The sequence below is a fragment of the Petaurus breviceps genome, unplaced genomic scaffold (assembly GCF_028583685.1).
Source record: "Petaurus breviceps papuanus isolate PSGF00001 unplaced genomic scaffold, PetGlider_PUasm1.0 90925, whole genome shotgun sequence".
NCBI classification, from domain to species: domain Eukaryota; kingdom Metazoa; phylum Chordata; class Mammalia; order Diprotodontia; family Petauridae; genus Petaurus; species Petaurus breviceps.
In genome coordinates this window covers 479,046-486,126 of record NW_027187380.1, presented here as the reverse complement: position 1 = coordinate 486,126, position 7,081 = coordinate 479,046, and the positions used below count along the sequence as shown (strand labels likewise).

At 44.6% G+C, this 7,081-nt stretch overlaps 1 long non-coding RNA gene across 1 annotated transcript; it reads right to left on the bottom strand.

Moving 5' to 3' along the window:
- Positions 1-1,093: 1,093 nt before the first annotated feature.
- Positions 1,094-6,265, bottom strand: LOC138152353 (uncharacterized). Its single transcript, XR_011166079.1, has 2 exons — positions 5,887-6,265; positions 1,094-1,553 (listed from the first exon to the last, which is right to left on the bottom strand). It is a non-coding gene; the product is annotated as an uncharacterized lncRNA (long non-coding RNA).
- Between the last annotated feature and the right edge of the window lie 816 nt (positions 6,266-7,081).

The following is a 7,081-nucleotide window of genomic DNA, read 5'->3' as shown; positions in this document are numbered from 1 at the left end:
ATGACTTGCCCAAGGTCACACAACTAGTAAGTGTCTGAGGCCAGATTTGAACTCAGGAAGATGAGTCTTCTTGATTCCAGGCCTGGCACTCTATCCACTGTTCCACCTAGATACCCTATCCCTATATTTTGTTTATATTTAAATGTGTACATATTCTTTACTCCAGTAATTATTTGGCTTACTTGAGGTGACATGGCTAGTCTGTATATAAAACAGTATTTGGACTCAAGCTTTCTGACTTAAAGTATCATTGAGCTTGGGAGGAAACAGTCTGCCTGTTGCAGGCGGGGCCCCCAGGGTTCTGGGTGGTATGTAGAGACTGAACCACATAACATAGTGAATATGAATTGCATCTGGGCAGAGGAAAAAGGAGAGCAACACTTGATGCCAGGTGGGGCCAATGGCCTAGCTGCCTTCCTCCCCACCTGCCTGCCTAGAGAAGAGCTTATGTTGCTGGACTGTCCAGCTTAGCCTGTGCTAGGGGCAAGAAAGAGCAGCAGAGAGATAGACAGTGGTTGCAAGCAGACTGAACATCTCTTATTTTTTGTACCCTCCAATGGATTGTTTTCTGTCCCTTCCTGGGTGCATGGGTGTATATCTCCACTTTGGAGACCATTATCTTAAAAGGCCAAAGTCTCCTTTCATGTAAAAAAGTAGCACGCCGATGCACCAAACAATCAGAAGGCATTTATTAATGCTGTGGTGTTACAAAGGCAAAATGAAAAGTCTCCATCCTCAATTTCAACAAAAACCTTTGTATAACCAGTGAATGGGGTTGAAAAATGAATGTCACGATTTAGTAAGTGCCCCCAATGATATACTGCTTTCATTCACATCTCTATCTCTTTGTGAGGTACCTTTTTCAAATTTGATGGCCATTAAAACCAAGTAATGAAATAAACTGAATTTAGGACCAGACATTTTGGGTCAACATATCACAGAATGTTAAGCCAAGATCTTTTAAAATAATGAATAAATGAATGAAAAGGCATTTATCAAAGTGCCTACAATGTGTTCTGTGATAAGGGCTGAGAATACAAATAGAAAAGAAACTCTCAAGAAACTCACATTCTAATAGAAGACAATACATATCGGAGGTTTCAGTGGCAATTTATTAATATAGTGGCAAGTTATATGGAAAGGCCCTCTGGTTCTGAGGATTCAGTGGATAAGCAGCTAGTAATTTATCTTCTTTAATGTCATTTTCATTAATAAAAGTGTATCAGTTTCTGATGTTAAATCACTTGACAATGCCAGGGAGTTTGGTGGTGAGAACTTCCTTTTCCAAGTTTTTAGTAGCTGTGGTTGCTGAAGAAGCCAGGCATGCAGTACCTACAGAGGAAGTTGCCAGGTTGCATCTTCACAAGGGTTGTTTTCCTGGATTATTCCAGCCAAGCTGGAAGCAGGACCAATTGTCGTGGGCGTGCTGCTCTTCCCAGGGTTCTTGGGCTTACCTGCCCCAGCAGCAGGATCTTGTTAGCAGTTAGAAACATTTGCTGATGTTCACTAAGGCAGTTTGGTGGCGGCAGGAATGGTGGGCATATTCAAGCACACTGGTTTTAATGATAAAAGCAAAAAGGGGATTTATATTATCAACAAATACAATAGAAATAAGATATTATTTTCATCTTTACAAGTCTTCAGAATTTTTATTTCGTGTTTTATAACATATACAATATATTAATATAGTAATAAATGCAAATGATATATAAGTAAATATCCATATGTAGTTAAGAGTGAATTGGCCTGGAGGTGGGGTGGTAGTTCTTGAAACATATATAGATATTCTCTGCCTGGCTTTTGTCCAAGGAATCCCATGGAAACTTGACATAGGTTCTGTTTCTGGTCACATATGATTGAAGGGCTTGCTCTGTGTGATTATGAAAAGTTTTCTGAATGGCTGATGAAACTGAAGAATTAATATTGATATTGTTGGTTTAGAACCTTGAAAGGAATACCTATGTACACTGCACTGGTTCTCATAATCCATTTCAACCAACCTAGAGATATATTTTAGGATCATGGCCAATTATTATTATCATTATTTTACTGATGAATAACAGAGTTGGAAGACTATTGTTCAGGACAGTCATTGTACCATATAAAGATATACTTAGCAACGTCACCTTCAATTAGGTGGGATAGTGATAAAAAAGATCGAATGGTCCTCAACAGCCGAGAGCCACAGAACTAGGAAGAAAAGAGAAAACCAGAGAACTTGCTCCAAAGAAGAGGTAGAAAGGAGAAATAGGCTCGTTAGAGACTTTTCCCTAACACTATTGGCACAGTAAAAATTCTAGGAAATTAGCCAGTTGTTTTGTCTACCTGATGCTGGAGTTAACAGTATATTTGAAAACCTGGTATGTTGAACTTGTTTCACTTTGTATATCCATCCATATATAACTGCACTCCCACACCAGCAGAGTTGGGTAGTTTTCTAAAAGGCAGCCCTGTAATTTTGCCTATTGTATATGCAGAAGGAGACAACTCTAGATTGGCAGAACAACTGTGAAGAGAAGAGGAGGTGAAGTGCAAGACAGAATAGCAAGAAGGAAGGCATGAAGTTTTGAATGGTAGACAGGAAATTTTCTGGGAGCTGCAGATGTGTTGGTGAAGCTGGCCTTTGAACATAGCCCCTGACTCCTAGCACCTAAAACCCAAGAAACTGCTAAGAGTGCACTTGCCAATTGAATTGTTTTCTCCTTGGATAAGCTGAGATATTATCAAGTCCATTTACTTTTGTGTATTCTATTATCTGCCTAGCTTTCTTAATTTCTGTTTCACTGTTTGCTCTAGTAAAATATGGTTGCTTGCAAGCCAATATTGTCTTTTGTTTATAAGCAAGATTTGTTGGGAGAACATGCCAAAGGCAACTGACTTCAGACCTTACTCAAAGAGAGTCAATGACAAAAATAGCAACATACCTTCTGTCTGGAAAGTTAGAGTAACAAAGAAATAGAGATGAAAGAAAAAAAAAAAAGAAAATAAAGGTCCCCATATGATTGGATCACTGTATTAAGTTCCCAAGTGTACTGCAGTGCCTGAATCTTTTGGGGGGAGTGGGGGTGGGTGGAAAGGAAGGCCATCAGGGTTAAGTGACTTTCCCAGGGTCACACAGCCAAGAAATGTCTGAGGCCAAATTTGAACTCAGGTCTTCCTGACTCCAGTGTTGGTGCTCTATAGGCTGTCCCACCTAGCTGCCCGTCCCCTAACTCTTAACTGGGTCAAGTTCTGCATCTGAAGCTTTCCATGTATGCGATCTTGAACAAAATCTTAACCTCCTTGGGTCTCAGTATCCTTTAAAAAATGTTAATATATAATATAAAAAATATAAATATATCTTTTTATAAAATGAGGGCTTCTGAGGTCTCTTCTAGACCCAGATCCCATTAACTAAACTGGATTCTGAGCGAACACTAGACCCCTGATTTCTTCAACCTCTGTTCCTCTTCCCAGAAGTTGAGCATGGGAAGGGAAGAAGGGAGTGCCTAGAGGGCATGGGGTTATGCCCTACCCAGACCACAGGATGGGGGCTGCCCAAGTATCACTGACAGCTGCCTGATCAGAGACAAGAAATCAGTGGAATGACTGAGCATTTGTGACTGTGGCAGCCTCAGAGCACCCAGGCAGAAACAGTGGAAGAGATCTCTTCCAGGAGTCAGCCAAGGTATTCTTACCCCACCCTCAAATTCACCCACAGAACCTCAATTTGGAAACCATTAGTTTATAGGAACAAAGAATGTGGAACTGGGAAGAGATTGTTGAGCTGAAAGGAGCGAGACAAAAGATCCTCAAGAGTAAAATTTGGAAGTGGATTTTATTACTGTGGGACTACCGGGGTCACATACCCAGATCAGACAGTGAGTTGGCACGGACAATGTGCCGGTTTTTAAAGTGAGTCAGGTTACATAAGCCGAGACTTCATTCAGTGATTTGACAGTGTATCTTTGAATTTCCCAAGTGCTCATGCTCAAAGTTTATCCTAGGCTGAAGGCGGAGATGGGGAAGATCCGGTGGGGGGGGGGGGGGGGGGAGAGCAGGCCGGGGAGAATGGAGAAACACTCAACAGGGATTTTTATCCTAGGATAAATTGGGGGAATGAAGGGTGGAGTCGTGCTCAACAAGATCTTGGAGGTCATTTGGTTCAATCTTTTTTTTTTTTGCTTTTTGGAGGGCAATTGGGCTTAAGTGACTTGCCCAAGGTCACATGGCTAGTTTTTGTGTTAAGTGTCTGAGGCCAGATCTGAACCCAGGTCCTCCTGACTCCAGGGCCAGTGCTCTATTCACTGCGCCACCTAGCCACCCCACCAATCTTTTCATTTTACAGAGAAAGAAACTGAAGGTCAGAGAGGCTGAGGGTAGAGCTGGGATCTCTCAATTCAGATCTTCTGATTATGAATCCCATGTTATTTTTTCATTAATGACACTATTTTTCCCCTGAAGTTGAAGGTGTGAACTTATCTAGATTTGCTTCAGAAAGCCATAAAGATCTGGGTTGGGCCCACAAGAATCTCCCATAAGCAAGTGGTCTGAGCCTCTCTGAACACTGGCTTGGACACTCCCTCTCTTCCTTTCATAGGAAGGAATATGGTCAACCTGCAATGAGAAGTCATGATATATAGGGTTTGGGAAGTGAAGAAAGGATCGGGGGTATAGAGGGTATGGATGAGAATGGGAGACCTATATAATCTAATGCCAGCATTTAGGACTACTTGGGGTAAGGGGAGGTGCCTAGTGCCCAGCCTTGTAGGGGCCTGTTTCTCCCCACATCAGGGCTCCTCTCTGGCTGGCCTACCCAACCACAGGACAATCAGTCTTTCCCAGAAGCAACCAATCATGGGTACAATCTGCTGGGAAGTTACAGTAAGTGAGGCCTGACTGTTCCTTATATGGGGCTCCTGCATTGTTCCCAGGCCTCTGAGCTCAGGGATGATCAGAAAGCGGAATTGACAGTACCTTCCCCTTCCATTTCCCTAGGCTAGTATCAAAGAGTGAAGTGAGTATGAGTGTATGGAGCAGAGGGGGGCTGTGGGGGAGGGGATAAAGGAACAAGGGAAGGGAAGCCAACTTAACCATCTCCTTCCTTTGAAGAGCTTGGCCTCCCCAAACATTTTTGGGGGACCAAGTCTTTTCCGCCAGTCCTGCCAACCATGCAGTCCAAGCCACAAAGAGCAGCTGAAAGCCACAACTAACATTTTAGAAGGGAAGAACTGACTCACAAGCAGGCTGGGTCCTCTTTTAATGTTCTTGGCCCTGAGCCTAGGATTCCTGCAGGTTCTGACAACAAGTTGGACCATCCTGTTCCATAAAACCTAGCTTCAGGGTAATGTACAGCCAGATCCCAAAAGGAGAAGGGCCTGGGGGGGGGGAGGGGCAGTGCCCAAAGTATCAAGGTCCCCCAAGACATCATACTTTTGGTAAGATGGAGGTTAAATTAGCCTTTGCTTGGAGTGAGGGTCTCCAGAGACTCAATGAGAAGATAAGAGGGAAGTGGAATGAAGGAGAAAGCTTAGAAATAGAGGCAAGATTGCTTTCAGCTATTCTTTTTTCTCTGGCAGAACTGGATTCCTTAACCCCACACCTTGAAGAACCCAGGCTGTGTCCCAGCCACCAACTGAACTAGTAACCCAGATGGGGGGGGAGGGGGCGGAGGGGGCGCTCTATGGCGAAGTCCACAGTTGTTCCACCCTCCGTAAGGCTCTAATATGTGGAGTGAGAGAAATAAACATTGGGGTTCCAGGGCCAGGAGAAATAGGCCTCCATACCCACAATCCCAGGACCACCCAGAGTCCACTATAAGAAGAGGAAACAACGGAGCAGCTGAATTTCAACACCCGCGTGGGTGTTCTTTGGCCGGAAATAAGTTGCAGATCTCTCAAGACTTACCAGAGGGACCCAAATCATGTCCCCTGCCCCCACTCCAGGGAGCAGAGCCCTTCCAAGCCACATCCTGGAGAAGTTTTCTTTTCCTCAGGGAAAAGTCTAGCAGTTGGTTCCTGGGAAGAGACTGGTTCAGAGACTGAAAAATTCTGATCTGACTGGTGACCTGCCTGTTCCCCAACTCCATCATTCATCATGGGAATTCTCTGGGCTGGTTTTTAACAAAAGGTAGTCTCCCAATCCACAGACCCCTCCCCCCCTCCTTCCTGCAGCTGCCTCAGCCCCTCCCTGAACCTCAGAGGATAACTTCATTTCAGGGAAGTATGCCCAGGGAGCCAGAGTTATGGAACAGATGTCGAAAGGGAAGCAACCAAGATTACCTTACACTCACCCTCTCCTGTGGATAGTTATGTGTATTTGGGTCTGTGAGTCCAGCTCATAAAAGAAAAAAAAAATGCCTGTGTACATTACCATGGCAACAACTCCTTTCTGTTGCTTTATCTCCTGGAGACCTTATAGTCAATTCCTGAAGGAGAAGGGGGAAGGGGGGCGGGGCAGGGAGAGAAAGAAAGAAAGCAGTTGCAAATTCCTCAATTGTTCCATCAGCTCAGCTGGGTTCCCCAGACGAGTTTCCTTAACACTGAAGTCATCTACTGAATCCCTACAACTTTCCCCACCCCTTTCCTCCTAGTCTCTTCCCCTCTGCAGCCCCTCTCAATTGTCTGTGCTCCAACTGGTGGCTAGAGAGACAGCCTCGAGGCCCCAGGTTCCCCACCCCTGGACTAGCCTAACCCCGGGTCCTACCTCTGATAGTCTTAGGACTTCAGAGGTCATTGAGTTTAAACCCTTAGTTTTCCAAATGGGAAAACAAAGAAGCTATTTCCCCAAGGTCACTGGAGGTAGTAAGTACCAGAGCTGGGATTTGAACTAAGGTCCTCGACTCCCAAGTCAGCGTTCTTTCCATTACACCATGCTGTCTCTTTGTAGGAACCCTATTTTTGGTGCCAGTGCTGACATATGGGGCATCCCTAACAAGAAAGGAGTCTATTTTAGGCAGCACCAACAGGAGCAGTGCCATCGGCTGCCCGCAAGGACTTCCCAGCAGAGTGTGTGTCCTAAGGACAGAGAGGATTCCAGAGCTGGACTCACCTCTCCAAATTCCCAGCACCAGAAGAGCTGCAGGGCAGACTCTGCCTCTCTG